The sequence below is a fragment of the Agelaius phoeniceus genome, chromosome 1, assembly GCF_051311805.1.
Source record: "Agelaius phoeniceus isolate bAgePho1 chromosome 1, bAgePho1.hap1, whole genome shotgun sequence".
In the NCBI taxonomy this organism is placed as follows: Eukaryota; Metazoa; Chordata; class Aves; order Passeriformes; family Icteridae; genus Agelaius; species Agelaius phoeniceus.
The window spans coordinates 28685420-28707334 of NC_135265.1; positions in this window are offsets into that span (position 1 = coordinate 28685420).

Below are 21915 nucleotides of genomic sequence, written 5' to 3' on the forward strand. Positions count from 1 at the left end.
GTTTTCTTTTGATAAAGAATTAATGGAGTTTTTTTTTTTTTAAGAGCAGCCCTCGCCATAGAAACATGTTTTCAATTTAATACTTGTAGAAAGATGTTTATTTTTTTTAAAATTACCAAAAAAATCCCTTTTTTCTTTTGTAGTCACCTGAAGAAGGTAATTTGCTAACTCACCTGAGTAGGACCATAGGGTCTGAATGACAGTACTATAAGTTTGGAGGTCAGTGTGCTCCCTTGAGAGGCCACTGCTGATAGTGCCACTCCAGCAGGGTTCTGCTGAAAGCCTTTCCCAGTGTTCAGCCAGACATGGTGCTGGTGAAATCCTGGATGTCAGAAGAGCTGCTGTGGCTGAAGAGCTCTGTGTACGGCACTTTTGGACAGTGCACTTGTGTGAACTTGCTGATGGAGCCCAGGAGCTCCTGCCCTTGCTGCCCTGTGCTGGATCTGCCTGGTGCACACTACCTCTTCTAGCCATCCCTGCAGTCAGGAGAGAGCTCACTGCATAATCCTGTCCCTTTCTTACACGGGAAACAAGAGGAGGTGGGAAGGAATACACAGATGAAAATCCTGGCAGGAGCACCTGAGCAGGGCTGTGCTGCAGCACTGGGATTCAGCTTCTGTGTCTCATCTCTCTCTCCTGGCCCTTAAAACTGCTTCAGTTGGTGGTCTGGCCCCACACAACAGTAATCATTGCCATCAGAGTCCTTTTGGTGTCACTGGTTTTGATCTGCTTCTGGCTGCACAGAGCCAGGCTGCAAGCCTCAAAGTATGGGGCTCCTTCTTTGGAATGGTTTCTGAGCAGCTTTCCATGGAAAGATCATTTATTCCCAAAGGTATTTTCTCTGACTTTATAGAAAAGGCCTTGGTCTGCTGCTGCTGCTTTCCTAAGAATGATTTGAAAACCTTTGATATTTGAAAGCTGAGCTGTTATGATCAGACAGATAAATCACATGGGTAGCTGGGCGAGAGTGTTCAGTGTTAGATAATACTCCAGAAAAACACTTGACTTGCTTTCACTGTCCCTTTCAGCAGGGCTGTTCATGTAGTCTGAGGCTTCAGTTTTGGATAAGGTAACTATGGGAAGTCCTATACATATTGCGATTACTGCATCAAAATTTGCTTTTCCTAAATGATCTTCAGTATTTGCCTTTAATTTACTCTGAATGTCCACGTGGACAAACTTACTCTGCCATCTCTTTATAAAATATACATGCAAACAAACCCCTGAGGCTCAAACTGAAAAGTTTTTGCAGACTTCATTGAAGTGTGTTTACTTTTTATTTGCCTTTTATTGGTTTATTCCCTTTTATTAAGGGGCTGAGGCAGTAGCTTGGAGCATTTTTATTTTATTTTTCCCCCTGTTTTCTGCTCTGCATCTCAGAAACACAGGGAAGAATACATAGGAACTGTGGCAGAAGACATCATTTTTCTTTGCTTTGTGACCAGAAAAACTGAGTTAGGAATTTCATGAAAATGTGTAGTCTGAGCTGCACTGTGCTTTCCCCCATTCCAAACACTGATATGGGATCCATGGACTCTGTACCTGACCATACTCCCCAGAGTGCTACCATGAGATAGTTGAGTAAGAATTAATGAATCAACACCTTAGGAACTTTGTTTCGTGAAAAGAATATCAAGACAGGTGTAATGAGAATAACAAACAAATAACCTCACTTCTTAATCTTGAAGCTTGAATAATTCTGTATGCATTAGCAAAATAAATTACAAAGCAAATGTGGTCAGGCACTGCATCCAGAGGGACTTAATTTTGCAGCAAATTTATTACTTGTTTTCATGTCAGTTGGCCTGTCAGAAGATCTACTTATCTCCTGTATGAAGTGTAGTCATTCTTGCTAAATGCTGTTCTCTGCTAACAGGAATCATTTTATTCTGAGTCAAAGAATAAGATCCTGTAAAGCCAGTGAATGAACAGCCTAGCACAAGGCATATACCATTTACCTAGCAAACAAATGTGCCTTTTCAAGTGTATGTGATTGGCTTAGGTTAAATTTTTCCCTGATGGTTCATGAGCTGAACATTTCAGAGTTGAAGGTGAAGGGACAGGACCATTTAAAGCACAGGGTCCTAAGGAAAACCAGCTCTTGTGTGCTGGCAGGAAGCTTGTCCTGCTGAGCCATTGGCTGTTTGGGTTTTGTCCTTAAAGCTGCAACTTCCCGAGTCAGGGAACATGTAATTAGCACAACGTTTGTCTTTTGTCTGGTAATTGTACTGTTGGCAACCCAAGAGCTTTGCACCGTTTCAGTGCATCTCCCTCACCTGGATGATGCAGTAAACCTGAAATACACCGTTAGAGGGTTGCTGGGGTTTTTTTACCCAACACATATAGTAGCTGGGGCTTGAAGGGAAATGTCAAATTGCTGCAGAATGATCAGAGCTGGCATGCTGGGTGTAAACAGCCCTGCACAAAGTGCAGCAGGGTGTGCTGGGGGGCCTCCTGCTCAGCATCACGGCAGCACCCTGCTGAGAGTGAAGGAGAAGCCCAGAGCTTGTACCCCATGCTGGAAATGCAAGAGAGCTTCATTTCTGAAACGGGGTTTGAGTCTTGTTCTTGGTGGAAGCTCTGTTAAAGCATTTTCTTTTAAATGAGCAGGAGCAATAGTGTGGCCATATTAGCTTGTTCAGGCATCTGGGTCACTGCTAGGATGTCAAGCATGAGGGAACACGAAGCTTAAGTCTCCCTAAGACCTCCATGTGAGGTTGAGTTTAGTGTGCATAACAAAACTCTTAAACTCTTCCTAGGTGAAACTGATGATTCATTCTAAATGTAGGATGGCAGCAGTTCAGACTTAGAAGATCTTCCAACTTTATTCTGTTTTGGGGTATTTTTTTTTTTTTGCCTTTATTTGTATTCATTGCTGGCACAGTAGAGGAATGTGAATTCTTTCTTTTGTTTTTACTATGAAGCTTTGCAAGCCTCTTTGCCCAAAGCAGGTTTGTTGATTTCAAGTGAAGCAGCATCATTTAAGTGATAATCTCTTATTTTCTTCCAGAGAGGTGTAGATGTAAATAAATTAGTCCTGAATTACTATTGGCAACCCTCTCTTCAAGTTCAGGCATGCTCCTGGCACTCATGCCTGCATGCCAAAGAGTTCTTGGCTAATACCTGTCAACAGAAACCCTCACTCAATGCAGGCATCATGAGTTACCAGTTCCTAGACTGGCTCAGATGGAAAGGATAGTCTTTCACCTCTTTTCCCTATTAATTACAGGGCCAGGTATTGAATTATCCAGAGCCCTGTTAGGAGAGGTGGCCGCTCCCCTAGGAATGGAATGCTGTTTGCCCATCATTCTGAAAGCATCCATTGCCACCTTAGGCTTATGGTTAAAAATAAAAACCTTATACATCCGGTGTGTTGACAGCAGATATATGCTAGAGACAGGTGTGCAGGAACAAAGCAGTTCTTTCCTATTTCCAAAGGATAAATGTTAATTTATTTTTGAGGATACTCATGAGAAATATGAATGCATCATGCTAAAACTTGCCTATATTGAAGGGGACTTGCAGTTAAGGTGTTGCATGTCCCCCTTCACATGGGAACTGGATAATTTGTGTACTTGACATCCTTCACTCCCCTGCTATAAATTTCTTCATCAATTAATTAATTAGTCATGACATTTGTTTTAGCATTCTTTCTACCAGGTCACTGACCTCTCCACTTTTTAAGGCTGGGACAGATTGATGCCATTTGGATCAGAGTAGAGTTGTTCCTGTCAGAGTACTGACTTTCCTGATGCTTACTGAACTGAAAACAATCCACAGAGTGGATCTGCTGCCTAGCAGGGCCGTGTTTACAGCAGAGTAGAAGCCTAGTTTGGCACAGAAAGTGTTTCACCACATAAACCTATAAAACAAATGTTTTAGTATTATGGTGAGTTTCAGTGATTTAAGTCAAATATAAAAAATCTCCAATGTTAATAAATTTCTAAAACCACAAAGACTGGAATTCAGGAATCTTTGGAAGTAAGTGGATTTTTTTCATGTGTGCTTTTCTTTCTCGTTGCAGAGAAGATTCTTAAAAATATTAATTACTCTGGAACTTTATAAAGTGGGTTGCTGTGATTTGTGTATTGAACATGTTTGGTATGCTTTGTGCCAGTGGTGGGACAGATGTGGGATTGAAATGAAGGTGTAGTAGGACATGGAAGGCAGGAGAAGGAAGGACTTTTTGGAAGGCTGACTCCTAACATAGGGAAACGAGCTGGCACAGAGCTGAAACTCCAAAAGAAATGCACACCAGCTGTGAGTGACAGGGCAGGAGGTCAGTGCAAAGGGAAAACAGCAGGAAAAGGGATGAAATCAACAGGTAACACTTGTTATTCAGGAAAGTTCTGGGAAATCTGCTTGCAGCAACCATGCAAAAAGGGAAAGCAAATGTTCTTGGTGACCCTGATATATGCAGCAAGGAATGTGCAAGTTTTGCTGAATAACTTCAGTCATGTTATATCTTAAGTCCTGTTGGAAGAATAACTTGAAAGGTCTGGTTTGGACGAGACAGAAAATGAATTTTGTAATGAAGAAGTCATTTGGAATGCTATGCACATACAAAGAGGTCTGCAGGATACCACTCTACACAGGCCAAAATGGTGTGGGTAACTTCAAAGTGTATAAAAGAGACAGAAAAGGAATGACTTAGATCCCTTTTTATGCTTACAAATAATGAGCTTAGAATAGAGCTGTTTATCTTCACTGTGGGCCTGAACTTCCCTCCCAAATACAGTTAGTCAAGATAGTATAAACTATTTCTGTTGGTCCTTCCTTGCTGCTTGCAGGACAAACAGTACTATTGTTATTGTTTTTTAATAAACTGTAGGTTTGTGATTAGCTTCATGAAAGAAAGCTAAAACTACTTAATTTTTTTGTGTGTGTGATCCTTCCTCCACTAAGTTTTCATATCCATGTCAGAGATGACACCCCAGTCCCTGGGCCAGCTGCGTGGAGCAAAACTGAAATTTACCGATTCTTTTTTCATGATTTCTTTTGCTGAACTTGCTAAAGAGCTACACCTTATTTAAAACAAACTACTTGAGGGTTTCACAAGGTTTCTCCACAAAGTTTGCAAAAAGGAGTTGAAATTTATGGTATGAGTGTGCACTGAAGCTCTCTGTTGATTAATGAGGAGGAGCGTGTGGTAGAAAATGACTTCAAATTACAGCAGAAATTTCTGTTCCCTTCTTCAGCAGCAACGTTGAAAGTAGCCATAGTTTGCTGACTGCTTTCAAAGATAACCTGATAGCAGAGGTAGGCATATTATGTTCCTTGAAGAAAAAGGAAGAACAGAAACTTGCTTTGTTCTTTAGATAAGACAGTTCCTATTCTGTCTGTTCAACAAAGTCTGGAGCTGTGTGCTGGGGGGAATGCCAGGGACCAATTAATCTGTGCTAGTGCGAGGTCAAGTGTACTCAGCCCTCCTTAGAACACATTCTGCTGGTGTCTGCTCTTGAAAACCTTCAGGAATGATTTTCCAGTCTCCCTAGCTAGTCTTAACTTTGTGTTCCAACCCTTTCTCAGTGCCTTCAGAATTCACTCTAGTATTTAATTTTATTGGAAATTAAGCTAGCATTCTTGTTTTCCTGTTCCTAGTGGCTATGAAAAATAATTGCTTTCTGTCTTATTTTATTTGGAAACTGATATTTTATCTGCCTCTGGCATGATTTTTTTTTTTTTTTCCAAATCAAATATGGCAGTTGTTTGGTGGTTTTTACTGCTTTTGTTTGCCTCTGAATTTTCTATATGAAGTTTTGTTGCAGAAGAAATGGGATCTCATAGATCAGGTCAACTTTGCTGAGGTTTTTTTAAAGCTGTAAACTGAAGATATACACTTGTAGTTATAGTATACTTACAGCTTCCATTTTTGGATTTCCATTCTAGATATCCAAATGCCTTTTCATTTCACTCTGTCCTTTCCAGAGCTCTCTTGGATGCTCTCGCTTGGTTTTCCTATACCTGTCCCAAGGGTGAATTTTACTGTAGTGTTCCTCTGATTTAACATGAACTGCTGCTCGATCAAGAAGGCAGAGGGAGAGCCTGCTGAATGCTAAAGGGAAACAAAATGCCTTAGCAGCCTCTTGACTCCTGCCTTAGCATAAACAAAAAAAGTACACCAGACTTTGCTGTGGGATTCAGGAGGGGCTCAGAAGGTGTGAACACCAGTTAGACCATTATGATCAGCTTTAAAATTTCACCCTGCATTTCCTACAGGCATCTTGGTTCTCATGGCTGAGATAGGCAGGAATATTTAAGTTGATGCCAGATGTCTCTTTCTGAAGGCTTCAAATTATTGATGATATCGTAGTACCCATGTAGATTTCTTGATTAAATGTGGAAAAACAGTGTAAATGTTATTTCCAATTTGGGATTCCCCATTAGTCCCTGCCTTTGTTCAGCTACTTTGCACTCCCTTTCAATCAACGTCCTTTGCTCCTTATTAGCATTTGGCAGCAAACATTTAGTTTTGCCCACCACAGGTATTTATTAAATTAGCCAAAAAGCCAGGAAATCCCCCACTATATCTGTGGTCAAGGTTTATAATAAAGGCTTAACATTTGTAAAGGATACACCTCAAGACATCCCAAGGAATGTCTGTCATAAGGGAAGAAAATTGACTGAACTAATGTTCTTTTAAGTGTGTCTCTCTACAAAACAGGATCCCTTGCTTGTTTATCCTTGTATTCCTGTAGCTGTGAACAGTGGCTGTAGCAAGAGCAGAACAATTTAAAAATGTTGGTTGCACTCCTAAGTGTTGAACAGAAGAAAATATTTCACTTATGCTGTGTGAGTGGAACAGCCAGTTTCTCTCCCAAGGAGAATGAGCACAAAGCTGAACAGAAATTAGTCATTGTTTGTTGCATTTGCATTCAGCAGGAGTGCTGTGCATGCAGGGCCTGTGTTGCTGAATCACTGGCTGTGGTTTGCTTCCCTACAATAGCGAGAGGTGATGGGTATGAATAATGCTAAGGTCTAAATGTGTACAATTCTTATGCTGTCTTTATTCTTATGGATATGTGGGACCTTGCCATGTCAACAGCAATTCCTCTCTTCCCTGCTTCATCCCCATCAGTCGTTTCTAAGGCTATTTGCATGTGAATCCCTATGGACACCTCTGGCACCACTGGGGCTGACCTGCTAAAAGAAGGTCTCCTAGGCTTTCAATCATCTTGCTGCACATAATAATAGCTACATAATCCTGCCTGCCTGCAAGGAAATGACTGTACACTGAAGGAGAGGGCAGAGCAAGGTTCTTACTCTGACTGCTCAGATAATCCATGCTGGTGGTGAGCAACAGATCACACAGAAGCTATGAAGATCAACTTCCTGACCTGCTGATACCATCCACCAAATTGCTGAGGTTATTGACTGTACTCATTAAGTTAAGAAAGGGTCCATATATCCCCTATCTATTCCCTGGGGACTCCTCTGCATTTCCCTGGTTTTGAGCTTGTATCTCTGCTGACAATCACAACTGCTTAACTGAGTCCATTCTTGCCCTTAAGGTGGGTGTGTTGTTAGGTCTTGGACATTAGATAACATCACCTGACAGCTGAGCCAAAGTTTGGCCCCAGAAACTTTGTCTGAGGCTCGGTTGGTAGCACAGCATATTGCAGTGGGGAAGGTGCAGGTTTTCAGAAGGGTAATGTCAGAAAATGTCATGCTAAACACTTGGGGATTTGGGGCTCCTATTTCTGCAGAAGTGCAGCTTCACCCACAGTCTGCTGTAACTATTTCACCATAGACAACAAAGAGAAAGCAGAATTGTGGAATTTGTAAAACTGTTTTCACTTAGAGGAGGGTGCTGTGAGTGCAGCTGTTGCTGGCAACAAGAGCAGCTTGGAATTAGGTTAGGCAAAGTGGCATTCATGTAAGGAGTGTGTGTGTGGGGAAAAGACTTGTGAAAAACAATTGTAGGAAATACTGTTTGGAAAAGTGTCTCCAGATGCATTAACGTGCAACATAATTAATACTCTGCCTGTGCTGAAGCACTTGTGGTTACAGAATAAATACAGGTTTAATGGGACAATGGGTAGTGTTGTATCAGCAGGATAATTCCATATCATGGAGCACAGAAGCTGTCTATGAGCTGGTAGTTTTAGATGCTGCCCTTCTCAACCTTTCTAGACATTGCATGGTGCAACGTGGTGTATACAGTAAGAAGTTAGGAGCAGTATTTTTTTCACTTTTAATTACAGGGCTAATGTGTTCTTGTAAGTTTTGGTGAATGCAATGCCCTCCTGGTAATTTTCCAGTTGAGTAGTAGAAGTCAACAAAGCTTACTTTTCAAAGTGTTCACTTGGTCTTGTTTGAAGGATCATGAGAGGATGCTCCAGAACATTGTTTTCTGAGTGCAAAGGATAATAGGATGAACAGATAAAGAGAGGGGGTAAAATGATCAATTTACTTTTTCTAGAAGCACTTATTCTTGGTTTCCTCTTGGAGGAGTTTACAGAATTGTGGGGATAAAAAAAGCAAACCCATAAACTTTGAGGCTATGGAGCTGCTACCACTACACCTTCTGATACTAAGTTTTTCCATGGTCTGGATGTTGACCACTTTCTTCTGACTCCCTTTTTTCTGATAGGATTTCTATGGATTTTTCTTTTCATGAGACAGTTTTGGTCAGATCTATTTGTGGATATAACTGGGGATTGGTTTTTTCTCCTAGCTCACCTATTTAAAAAAATTTTGAGGGAATTTTAACTTTATTAGGAACCAAACTGACTTTTCTAGAGTTCTTGTGCTGGTTGTAGAGAAGCATTTTGCTTCTGTGATTTGAGAAATGTTTGATAAATTGCTTATTCATGTCAGCTTAGGCTCTGAAAGTAAGAGCTCAACTCATGTCTTTCAGCATGGAAAACCTTGTAATTTTCTTGTAAAAGAATATTCTTTTCCTCAAACAATTTCCTCAGTATTGTTGAGTGGATTTCCTGTGGGATTTTTTTTCATCATCTCTGGGAGGTGAGGTTAGCTGTTCTACTCTTCTAAAAGTAGGACTTTTGAAAAATAAAGTGAAATAATTGGACCATATTAAATTAGAAATAAAGTTATTATTTTTAAGCGCTTTAAAAAAATACGACACACACATGTAAGGGGTTTTTTTTCTATGGTTTAAATAAATAATTTGGACTGTTGATTTTTTGTTTTGCCTGCTCTGGGCATGGCTTGGGAAAATAGAGACAGTTTTCTTAAGGATGCTTCAACTTTTGCATGCAAATATTCTCATTTACTTCAAAGATAGTAGCAACCTGTGAAAGTTATAGTTCTGTTCAGGTCTTTGCAGAAGCATGGTTATTATTTCTGTTCTTTGAATCCTCAGAGGGTACAAGTTCCACATCCTCCTTAAACAAACTCTTCTGAAGCTGTTCTGTACTTGCAGGTAGATGTCAAACCTTATGTTGTTTGCAGTGATGCAAGTCCCTCTTGCTGTTCACCTCAGAAATAACAAACAGACTGCAATAACCACTGTGTATCAAGAACACCACAGTTTTTCAAGGTCACAATTCTCTTCCATGTTTCCTGCTCTCAGCCCCACAGTCTTCTTGAAAATGAAGGAATTGAGTGTCTGTCAGGCTACATGTGCTGTATCCTACTTGGGACAGGAAGGAGTACTGGGTGTTGAGTTGTGTCAATTATCATCCCTTTCCCCAAAAAGGAAATGTCATGTCTCAAATTCTTGTGTGCATTTTGTATGTGTGCTTAGAAACAATTTTTTTAGCCAACAGGGAACAGTGAATTTTATGACTGTTAATTCTAGAAGTAATAATAAATATATATTTATATAATAAATATAATTAAAATATAATAAATATATATAATCTGATCAATATTACAATGAATTTACAATGCATTTCAACAACCAAGACTCAGTCACTAGAATATCTTATTGAAATTCTTCTCAGGACTTATATTTATGGAGAAAAACAATGGGAGAGTAGAAAAAAATCTCTATAATTTTTTAAACAAGGAAACAATTTCTGTATTGTAAAGTTTCTGGCAAAAAGGGGGAAAACCCCTCAAACACCAAACTAGATGAAGAGAGAGAATAAGAATGGTAGAACCTGATATTCTTTAGCAGTCAGCAAATCATCTTCCTTCTGGTAGTCCTTAAAGAAGACAATATTGTTCTAAAAATTCTGGAAGTGTACTATTGTTTGTCTTGTTAAAGGATGATATTGAGAGAGAACAAGTAAAAGAAGTTGTCTGTTTTGTGCATATTCTACTACTTACCACATAATGCCAATTCTGAAGACAATGCCTAGATGGTATAAAAAGACAATTGGAAATCATGCAGGACTTTTAAGCTTTCTGCTTTGAGAATGTTCTTTCCTGAACTTTAACAAAATAAGGTGAAACCTAATTTTTTTTAACTTCCCTATGGGGAAAAAGGGTATTTACAATATCAAATACTTCTACAAAAAAATCTGCTGGTTCAGTCATACAATCCAAAGGATCTAAATTGAGTGTTGGGCATTTTGTGGGCTGTAGGTAGTACCTGGCATCTTTCTTACAGAGGATTTTAATTCCTCAGGTTGTATGATAGAAGTGGTGCATCCATTTTACAGTCCAAGGCCAAAGGTACGTTTTTGCAAATGTGGGATAAATATGCAGGTGTTTCTTTATTACCTAACTTATCACAATCTACCTCAATTACTGAATAAAGTTAATTCTACTCAGAACCTTTCAGGCTTTGTATTTCTCTGGTGAGTAACCATTTTTTTTTCACTGGGAAAACCTGTTTTGCACAAGGATCCTCTTGGGAGTCTGTGCTTTCTCCCAGAAGAGATGGGTCTGACTGTTGCAGGAGACTCAGGAGACAGTGCAATGCAGGATTTCTTCTGGGAGAAAACACAGCCTGCCTTGTGATTGGAGGAAGCAATTCCTGTTTCCATGTTATTTTATGTGCTGTGATGATGGATAAATGCATTAATATGTATACTTTATCCTAGACTAAAGAGAGAGAATAGTGTTAACAACCAGGCTGTGCTTTCTGAAAGTCCAATAAAAAAAAAACTTCTCAACCTTTAAAACAAATTGAAAAATTAAGGGTTGTGTGTCAGAATTTTTGGAATGCTTTCATTCCTCTGTAAAATCTACCTTTGCCAGTAAATGTTTTAATTTATTAAGAATGATCTGACTATTTCTCTTTGAGAACTAGTTGGTTTTTTTCTCTTTGCTGTTGAGCCTCTTAAATTCTCCTTCATTTTTACTGAATATTATGCCCTTTAAAGTAATTTACAGAAATATTTAAACCATTACTCTCTTTCTCAATAAAATGTCATTTACACATACCCTCCTTGAACAAGTATCACAAAATACATATTTTTTCTCTTTACCTATACCTTTGAGCAGTCTTTGATATTCTCAACCTTTTGTTTACAAGCATAAAGTCATAAAGCTAGAACTAATTATTTTCAAGTTGGACTAAATGAAAGCTAAAGTGTTCTTGTAGATACTCTAAAAACAAAATTTTACTCCCCAGCAAACTCAAGTTATAGGATTTGCAATAAAATGTTAGCAAAAAGATATTTAAGGGTGATTCAAGGAGTCTTCATGAGTTGACATCCAAGCTATGAGTTACCCTAAAGAATTCTTCCAATAGATTCCTGAAATAAATACAATAGATAAACCTAATTTATTTTAAGATAATATTTTTTCTATCTATATGGACACATATAGATAGAAATGATGACCTCGTCCTACATTTTAACTTAAGGGTAGCATTGTTTGTTACATTTAATTTTTTTTCCTAAATTTTGCTTGCAGTGGTCTTTCAGTACCTCTTCCAAACCTCTGGTGCCTTGTGTATATAACAGAATTGCAGACTGTGGCTGTCCCCTGAAGGACTGTTTTCTCTCAGTAGTGCTTTGGAACTGTGATGGAGTTGGACTCTTTTAGAAGAGCAAGCTCTGAAAGAGAAATGCATAACATGCATCCTATGGTTAGCATATATTTCCTGTGATAAATAGTCTGAGAAGGTGGTGAATTGTAGTCAAAGCTTGATGCCACAGGACCATGCTGTGCTGGTTTTGGGTGGAGTAATTTTCTTCTCAGTGGCTAGGACAGGGCTATGTTTTGGACTTGTGCTGAACCCAGGGTTGGTAATGTAGAGATGGTTTTGTTATTGCTGAGCAGGGCTTACACAAAGCCAAGGCCCCCTCTGCTTTTTCTACTGCCAGGCTAACAAGGATGCTGGGGGTGCATGAGAGGCTGGAGGAGACACAGCCAGGACAGGTGACCCCAACTGACCAAAGGGATATTCTGGGCCATGTGACATCATGCTCAGTGCAGGGAAGGAGCAAGGGGGGATGTTGGAAATGGTGGCATTTATCTTCCCAAGTACCCATTGCATGAGATGTGGCCCTGCTCTCCTGGAGGCGGCTGAAAACCTGCCTGCCCATGGAGAGCAGCAAATTAATTCCCTGTTTTGCATTGCTTGTGTGTGTGGCTTTTGATTTCCCTATCTTTATCTCAACCCATGAATGAATTCTTCATCTTTTACCTTCCCGACTTTCTGCCCAATTCTCTTTTTGGGAGAGTGAGTGGCCACATGGGGTTTGGTGGCTGGCTGGGGTTAAACCATAACACATTTATAGGTAAAAGTAACTGATCCAGTCCTCAGAAGGAGAATAAGTAGGAGAAGGATCTACTATTGCTGTTGATTTTTTTTTTTCAGTCTGTGATTCTAATAATTCAAAGAAAAAACAGCTGCTTCTTGTGAATATCCTCTGGCATCTAAAGCCTGACTCCAGCTTTGCACATCCTTTCTCAAGCATGCTGAAGGACAAGAATGTTTGTTTTGAAATATAGCAATAATCTTCCCCTGACTTTAAGAATAACTTCTATTCACCTTCAGCTACTGAGGCTATGTGCCTTTTTTATCTGCTTAATACAGTTTCGTTTCATCTGTCTCCTGATGCAGAAAAATCAAAGATCAGGCTAAGTCTCTCTTCCTTGCTGTTCAGTCATCTAGTTGATATGGACTCATTATTAAATTGTTTTATGAAAGAAAGGTGGGGAGCAAATAAATGCAATACAAAGAAATCTATTATCTTAAAGCTGTGGAGTTCGTGTGTGCATTTCCCCTCTCCCCTTGTAGTGCAATGTGGAAGGATGCCTGGAAACTACAGTTGTGGGGCAAACAAAAAACCCAACAACTTGGGGTAATAGAAACTGGTTCTCCTCTGTCAAAGGAACAAAAGCAGGGGAAAGTCTGCTAAAGCAAATATCTTGGATTGTGGCAGCAGAACTTGAAAGACTGGACCTGCCTAATGACAGTCTGCAAGTCCTTGCTGAATGAATTTGTACAAAGCCCTAATGAGGACAAACAGTCTATTTAGGCATGCTCGAAGGCTCCCATTCAGCCAGCAGCTGGCATGAATGTTGTCAGTCAGAAGACACAAGCAGATGACAAATAACTGAATATATGGAAAAAATGAGATGACAATGAGCTGATTTCTCATTAACACTTCTTTTCTTCTTCTTTACATATTATAAACACATTATTCAGGGTTGGTTGTAATGGCCTCCTAAACGCCAATAAGTCATGCTGAAGCAGTGTGCAGATGGGAGGCTGCTGCTGGATGGGAGGACAGCCCCTCTCCACTGGAGCTGCTGGGTGCTTTGCATCCCAACATATCCACGACTCTCTGTGCTCCAAAATAATTTCTGTGGAGTACAAGAAAAGAAAGTCCTATGTAAGCAGGGTTGCTGTGAAGTACTCACCAACTTTTTTTGCTGTGATTGCAAAAGAAGCACCATTTTTAATGAAAATTAGGGGTAGGTTTACTATTAAGAGGAGAGATGGCAGAATACTTTAAAGAGAATTATCAAAGTAGAACAGCCTTCTGTATTTTTTCTTCAGTGTTCACAGACTTTTGCATGTTCTTTTTCTTAGAATAATGGAAACCATCAAATAACTGAGAATTAAAAGGAATTAAAATTGTTGAGGAATTGCCTGGGGAGGCTTTCTGCTGTATACCAGCAGTATAAATGGCCCTGGCCTTCAGTGTTTTGGATTCAGCCTGACATCCAGTGAGACAAACAGGACTATTGGGTACCATGGCTAATTACACCTTCTAGAAAGAGGGGATTTGATGGTTGGTTCCAGTATCTTGGCTTTCTTCTTGCCCTTGACCCCATATCTGTTAGACTTGCCTTGCACAGTCACACTTCCTTTTACAGTTTGGTCCTTGATATATATTCAGTAGGTACCAAGCAGATAAATTCCCCACTGATGTGTTGAGCTGCTTGTGGGTTTCCCAACCTCTTCAATTAAGGCAAGAGATTGTATTGGGCTACACCTGCCCATGATATCCATATCTGATGTTTGACTTCATTGAAAGTTTAAACCCTAGAAGCAGAACTCAAGAGTCTCTGCTTCCTTTACTCAAGCGGTCAGTCCAGTTGAATGTGGCATTTTTTCAATATTTACAGACCAAGTGTTTATTTTCTATGTGGGACTTTTTGTTTGGGACTTTTTGTTTGGTTCTTTTGTTCCTCCTTTATCCCCCATATCACTGGACAACTGCTCTCAAAATATTTTCCTCATTGTATTGTAGGTTCTCTAGTTTAACAGGACTGAGGTGTGTGTGTATATTTCTGTTCATACACATAGATCCCTACATGATCAAAATATTGCTGATGCTTCCCTGCAGAGAGGATTGCAGTGGTCAGCTGGTAGATCCAGTCCTTTCCTGTGGTTCAAGTCTACCACAACTGACACAAATTATTAGTTATCCAGGATTCAGAGTACTATTTTCTCTCCCTTCTCTCTCTGTGTAGTCCTCAGTGGCCTGAAGTACCTACAAGCATTTGAAAATCCCACTTGGTGCTTACTTACTCTTTTGAAATCATGTTGAAAGTATAGCCCTTGGCCTCTTCACACCTGTGAAGGGTGATGACACTTTGTTTAATGGAGAAATTTTTCACAGCTGGGGGAACCTGGTCTCCCCCAGTAATACCCAGCTTGAGGTTAAAAACCAACAAATCAACTAAAAGGTCAATTTACTGGGCCTCCTTTTAGTGCACTCTGCTGTGCTTGAGTGCTGAGTCTCTTTCCCCATGTCGGGGGAGGCAGGTGCCTTGGCTGCACAGTCATGCTGTGGAGGTGTTTCTATTTTTCCAACTTTGAGAAGTCCAAATTTCACAGTGCACTAGAGATGATGTAACTTCAGACTGCTGCCCACAGCTCCTTTTCTGTGTCTCCTTCTCCCTCTCCAAGTAGGTTTTCTGAGTACTGAGCCAGCTCTGTGCAGGCTGGGGCTTGGGGGTTCTGTCTTCAAAAGGGTGCTTTTCTTCTGCCCCTATCTGCACTCATTGCTGCTTATAATATTCCCACATGCCTGCACAGATGCTTTCAAAAGGAGAGAAGGACTCAGGCACACTTATTTGCAGCACTTCATCAGCAGGTTCCTCTGCCAGTCTCTGCTTCCATTTGAATGGATGCTGGTGCAGCCAGACCTGGTCTTTGAAACTTCTCTTTCTCCTTTTCAGGTTGAATTTTTGATGTGTTGTGGTCTTATGAATACCCTGAATGACCAGTGATAAACAAAGCAAAAAACCCCCCAAAAATCCTTAGACCTGTGTTTTCCTCCTAAAAAGCCCAGTGCTCCTGAGAGATGCTAACTGGTGCTCTGTTATGTGCTGGATTATGTGGGGATTTAGATCTCTGCATATTTTAGCAGTATCTGTATCCATGAATGCACATCTGCCCCTTTTCCCTCTGTGTCAAAATACGTGGTGACAGTTTGTGAAAATAACATCTGCCAACAAGAAATATCCCAGGCAGTGAAACAAGAGCTACACTGCAGGCACTGAACTGGGCCTGGTTCAGCCTTTTACAGGATGGCATATTTTTTTTTTGCACAGTGAATGCATAACATATCTTCATAATAAAAAAGGGCTGCTGCAATGTTACCTTTTTTAAAGGTTTTTGGTGTCAGTTCTGTGTAATTTGTAACAAAGCAGATGCAGGCCTTCACTATCTGTGTTGTTAAAACACCTGCCTTTGCCTTCACAACTTTTTATTCATCATAAAAACAGTTTAAATATTGTTCAATATTTTTTACCTTGAAATCCAAGATACATTTCCACTGTAAAAAATAAGCTTAAAGTAATATCCCATCTTCAGATAACTTTTACCCCACCCTGCAAAGACTGTAGTTCATTTTATTTCTCTCTAAGTGATGTTTCTCATTGATTTTAGTAGCACTCTGAGTAGCAATTACATGCTTAAATAAGTATATTGAAATTTTATTAATCAAGAAAATAATCAAATGACAGAAATAATGATAATTAATATAGGGAGGATGCATATAGGGTTAAATTGCTGCCTAGGAAGAGCTTTCTTTGCTTCCTCTTTCTGCCATCAGCTGCCTTTGTGCTCACCTTTTAAGCAAAAGAAATGTAAAAGGGACCTTTTTTTGTTTTTTTTTTGGGTTGATAGAGTTTTTATCAGATTGCATATTCTTCAGCTAGAATATCTTGCTATTGATGTGTATGCCTGGGAGTACATCCTGGGGTCCTAATTTGGTTACATACTCAAAATAGTACAGTAATAATGTTTAATGATGATTGTGATGGGAAGATATAAGTTTAGTACTACACATAGCAGATAAATTTTGGGAATGCTGTTGCTTTTGTGATATGGGTGATGTTGATGGCATTCCATCATTCTGGCTATCCATAGGCACTTTTTCCTCTCATTTGGTTTAGGGCCATGCTTTTTGTGATAATTTTTTTTTCCCCAAAGGAAAATGCTTGTGCAGTCCTAGAGAATTACACTAAGGGGAAATTAGCTGAAGCTGGTCTTATCTAAAACATGCCTACAGCATCATGAATTCTGTGGGCTGTGCCAATGTGTGGTTGGGACTATCAGGAATTTCCCAGGTTAGACTTATAACTTGCAAGCAGTTTGAGTGATAATCTTGTAGATTTAAATATCTCTAGGGTACAAGCACTGGAATAGTATTAAATTATTGCTATGAGAGTGAGGGCAAAGAGCATATATGAAACAAAGAAAAATTCTGTTAAGTGGCTGATTTTGGTGGTAAACAATACACAAACAGGCATGTAAGCCTTTTGCTGGAAATAAAAGAGAAGCAGAAAACTTGAAGTTTTAAGATATAAACTCACTATAGCCTGTCAACAGGAATATTGTCATGAGGAATTGGGAAAAAAAAAATCTCCTATAGGGAGGGCTCTGTCTGTCTGAGTGCATGTGATGTGATAAAGGGTTTTCTTTTCTCTGTGTGGTCCCGTTTGATTACAATGCTAGGAGAGCCTGGCTGCATTCCACAAATAATTAATTGCAGCTTTGGTTTTAGATTGCAGCGGGGCCAGGCTGCCTCTGCCCCTTGCCTTGTTCACATCTTTAGATATCTTTCCACCGTGCCAGCTGGTGGATGAATGGAGCCTTTCACAGCAAGCCTAATAGGCATGAATGGTGGAGTCATTGTCCTTGCTGGCACTCTAGTTAATCTAGTGACAAACAAGGTTGGAGCTGCTGCAGTTGACATTCTCTTTATTGCCTGCGTTTTCAACGTAAACACGGTGTGTAAAGGGATTTCATCTTCTTGCCAGCTCGTTTCTGTTTCTTGCTGGTTTTGGAAGGAAAGTATTCTTTATGAAGAGGTAGCTGTAAAAACCAGGATGTGTTAGGTTCATTTGTTTACTCCTAGTTTCTGGCAAAGCAGACAGTTGAATGCCTCAGGTTGTGTGTTTAGGTTCTAAGTTCTACAATTATTTTTTATTCCTTCTGAGGTTCAATTCTTTCTGCATTGTATGTGAAGTTACACCAAGCTATTTCTTCAGTTCTTGCCTGGTTGTAGGGATGTGTTTCTGAACTCCTATTTTTTTTGCAATATACAAGCTTAAATAAAAATTTAAAAGTAGGTTTATTTTCTTAGAGATAAGTGTTATAGATGTGAAAAAATATTAATTTTTAGCACACTTTTTGACAGAGTCAAAAAGTGTGCTAAACAGATAGTGTTATCTGACTAGGAAATTCTATAACAATAGAAAATGTCCTTTCTATGAGTATTTTCAGTTGATTTGAAAAAAAACACCACATTTTTTTCTGAAATGCTTCTGATAGTCCTCTTATTAAGTACTAAAACTTAAACTAACTTTAGATAGTATGTAGTAAGAAGACTTGTCAGAAAGGCAAATTACTTCCATGGAGTGTGTGAAAACCATGCATGTTTTCATAAATTGTTTTGCTTGACCGTGATATCTAAAAAATTTGGGTATTTTTTAAGTCAAGAAGGAAATGGAATCTACATCATTTCTCATTTCCCTATTTTCTAGTTCTGCCAAAATGAAAGAAGGGAAAGTGAGTCAAAAGGGCAGAACCTACATCCAGCAAAACTTTTTGCTGAGGGTCTTGTCATTGATGGAGCCAGGGAACAAGAATGCAGTTCTGGCAGCTGCTTTTCTTCTATAGTGAATTGTGTGTAGTACAAAACCAACTGAACAGAAGAAAGCCCAAACAAAGAGAACAACTCAATGACCTTTTCCTAGCTGTCTTACAGGAGAAAACTGTTTTGAAGTGAGGAATGTTGTCACTGTAGTGACGTCCCTGTAACCCGGGTGTGATGTGGGGAGCGGCCTTGGCGCTCTGAGGGGCCTTGAATGCCTGGGCTCATCAGTGCCACCACCAACATCACTGGGGAGTCACTGTGCTCTGCTCTCCCTTAGCCTGGAGAAGCCTGGAGGGTGGGGAGTATCCTGAACAGCAGCACAGGGGTGTCTGGGCTTCCAGGGAGAAGCAGGATGTGTTCCAGAGTTCCTTGGACAGAGGAGCCATGCTCTGTGTTTGTGCCTTACGAGCACCAAGCTTTACGAGCTGCAATTGTAGCCCTTGTACACTTGCTTTCTTGTTTTAACAATACACTTCTGAATTTCTGTAATCTCCCTGGGCCTCTACCTATCTCTGCAGTTATAAATGAACAATATGTGTGTGTCACAGTCCTTAACAGGCCCAGTCTTGATTCACACAAACACACTGCAAGTTGAAGGGCTTGTCACGGAGCAGGTGCTGTCAGAACTGTACTGTAGAGGAACTGGGAGCAAAACTCTCATTAATGCTAAAGGAGAAGTTTGCCTTATTCCCTGCTAACCATGCTGAAAATCTTCCCCAGGAGACACAGTTTAATAGTCATAATTTAATTTCATTTGCATTAGTCCTCTTTGCCCAATTAAAAATGTATAACAAAGCAGAAGGCACAGAGGAAAGAAGTGTTAAACTGTTTAGTATTTGAGGCTCACTATGACATTTCACCATTGCACTAAGAGCAGGAAGAAACAGCCCATGTTGCCTTATTTGAACATTAATCCTCTCCTCCAAAATATATATTTGAAATGTGGTGTTCCAGAGTAAAATGGGGGATGGGGGTGCAAGGGGGCATGGAGAAGGATTCATTCCTTTCTTCACTCTGTGAGGGAGATTTCTCAAGGGCTGCACACGTGGTGTAGCCTGTGTCCTTCAGTCTTGCTGTACACCACTGATATAAGGCCATCTGTTCCAGGAGTCTCTGTGACTCAAGGTCACAGGCTAAATATTATTTCATTCTGTATTGGAATTGTACAATCTGAAACTTGACTAAAAGAAAAATCTGAAATCCAAAATTGAATTATAGTCATAGCTATTGCTAAAATCTCAGTGTATGAAAGAAGCAATTTCTTTAAAATTCTGCCTTTTCTACTGGAGCAGGCATTACATTCTGCACAGGAGTTTCCTGCAGAGGGTTCAGTGCAGATTTGTTACCATTAAGGAATACCTTGGAAGGATTAGGATAAGACTCTTAGCAGACTAAGTCTCTAGAGGACATTCTTGATGACATGTGACTGGCTTCTGACTTTTGACCTTCCCCTTTAAAGTGTTGGCATCAGGATAATTATCACAAGGCTCCATAGAATGTCAAAAATTTAAAATATTTCCTCCAATTAAGATTCTGTTAACATAGAAATGAAATATGACATCTGTTATTTAGTGGTGATACTTCATGTTGACATAAAAATAGTGCTTTTCAAACCTTCTATCTTGATCCAAAGAATAACCTTAACCTAATTGAAAGATTATTAATCAAAAAGATTACAATGAAAGGAACAGAGTTCTCAATCTGATTATTCTCAGACCTCTTCTGATTTCCCTATCTTACCCATCACCCTTTGATTCCCACTGGGAGGGGGATCTAAAGGATGGTTGCCTTGCATTCATGCTGCAAGACATCCCTTTTTCTTCACTGTCAGCACTGAGGCATCTCCACTAGTGCAAGCACAATCCACTTTGAGACACTTTACTCTCACCTTTGTGGAGATGAGCCAAAAATGTTTACATGAGGTTTAGGATTAAGGTCTAGCAGGCACCTGACATGCTCCCACTTGTTTGACTCAGAGGTGTTCCCGAGGTAGCAGCAGCTGGCATCTTCTCAGGAGAATAAAAAAATACTGGTCACACCCCAACTACCCTTAGAAACAGACCTTCAGAAGCAAATACAGAGCAATTCTGCATTTACTATTCCTATGCTGTTTTAAACAGAGCTAGTAAGTTTTTGCAGGACTTTGCTATTTTTCTTCTTATTTTCTCTTTTTTTCCCCAGTGAAAGCAATCACGTTTTTTCTGCCTAAAGAGAAGATTTTTGTTAAATCCCCTTGCAAATGGTCCCTGATCTGTGATTATATTTCCAAATCTTTCTTCCTTCCCAGCAGAGTGCGTTTGAGGGAGGAGCAGAATCACTATGGCAGCAGGCTGCTTCCCAGCCGTGTCAGAGAAACCTGCCAAGTTTCTTGGGCTCATTGTGAGCGGTGCTGAGATTCCCTTTGTGCTTGTCACGTAATCAGTTGGAAATAGCAGTATTTGAATGAGGATTTCACACTCCCTTCTTCTGTCCCTGGCAGGGCCACTTGTGTTTCCTCGTCCATGTCAGTCTCGTGCTTGCTCCTGGGAGGATGGAAAGGAAACAGTGGGGCAAAAGCCTCCTTAATTTGCTTCTGAAGACAAAGGTCTCATCATGCCTCTTGTCCTGGAGCACTGGTACAAATGGAAGCAGCAGCCCCCTGAGAGTGTTCAAATGGGGTTTGCTGGAACTGTGTCTCATTAGTTGCTCATTGGAAGGTCAGAAGGGCTCATGGAAATTGGTAGCAATGGATCAGTCCTGTCGACACTGCAAGTCCCAGCTGATTTTTAAATTGTGTCAATGGTCAGCACCCCCAGCAGAGCAGCTATTGCTGTTCAGCCAGCCAGTCCTCCTGGGAAGAGAGAAACTCTCAGACATAGATGCTCCTCTTGGAAGTTGTGTTATTGCCATCAGGAAAACACTTCCACAGCTTAGGCATGATCTGCTTGCTTCAACCTTTCCTTAGGGTCATCTTTTCAAATTGCAGCTGAGAGATGCCACACCTGGTCTTGGATCGTGCACTCTTTCAGGCTGAGGGTTGTGGGAATGTGATAGTATTTTTGAAACACCTACCCCTCAGTGCTGTGGGTCCATGAGAAGTACCCTTGTGTCAGATTTTTGTGGCATCCTCACAAGCATTCAGCTCACAGTGTGGACAAGTCCTCAGCCTCCAGCTGTGCCAGCTGTTTCTCGTGGTGATGACACCAGGTCAAGAGACTGACATAGCACATTTTCTCGTAACTGTGTGTGCTTTGTTTTTGGGATATCCACTGGAAAACATAGGTGTTGCTCCATGCCTGTACACCAGGTTTTGATGTGTGCCTGTGCTTTAATTACTCAATGTACGTTGCAGGCTACTCTGATTCCCTGTGAAATGGAGCCAAAGCTACCTCTGTCATATTCTTTAGAATTACTCTCCAGAGGTATCCAGTTCTTTCTATAGACTGTAGGGGAAACATAAATTCCTAGCATAAGTTTGTGGAGTCACCCTGTTGGTCTGTAAACC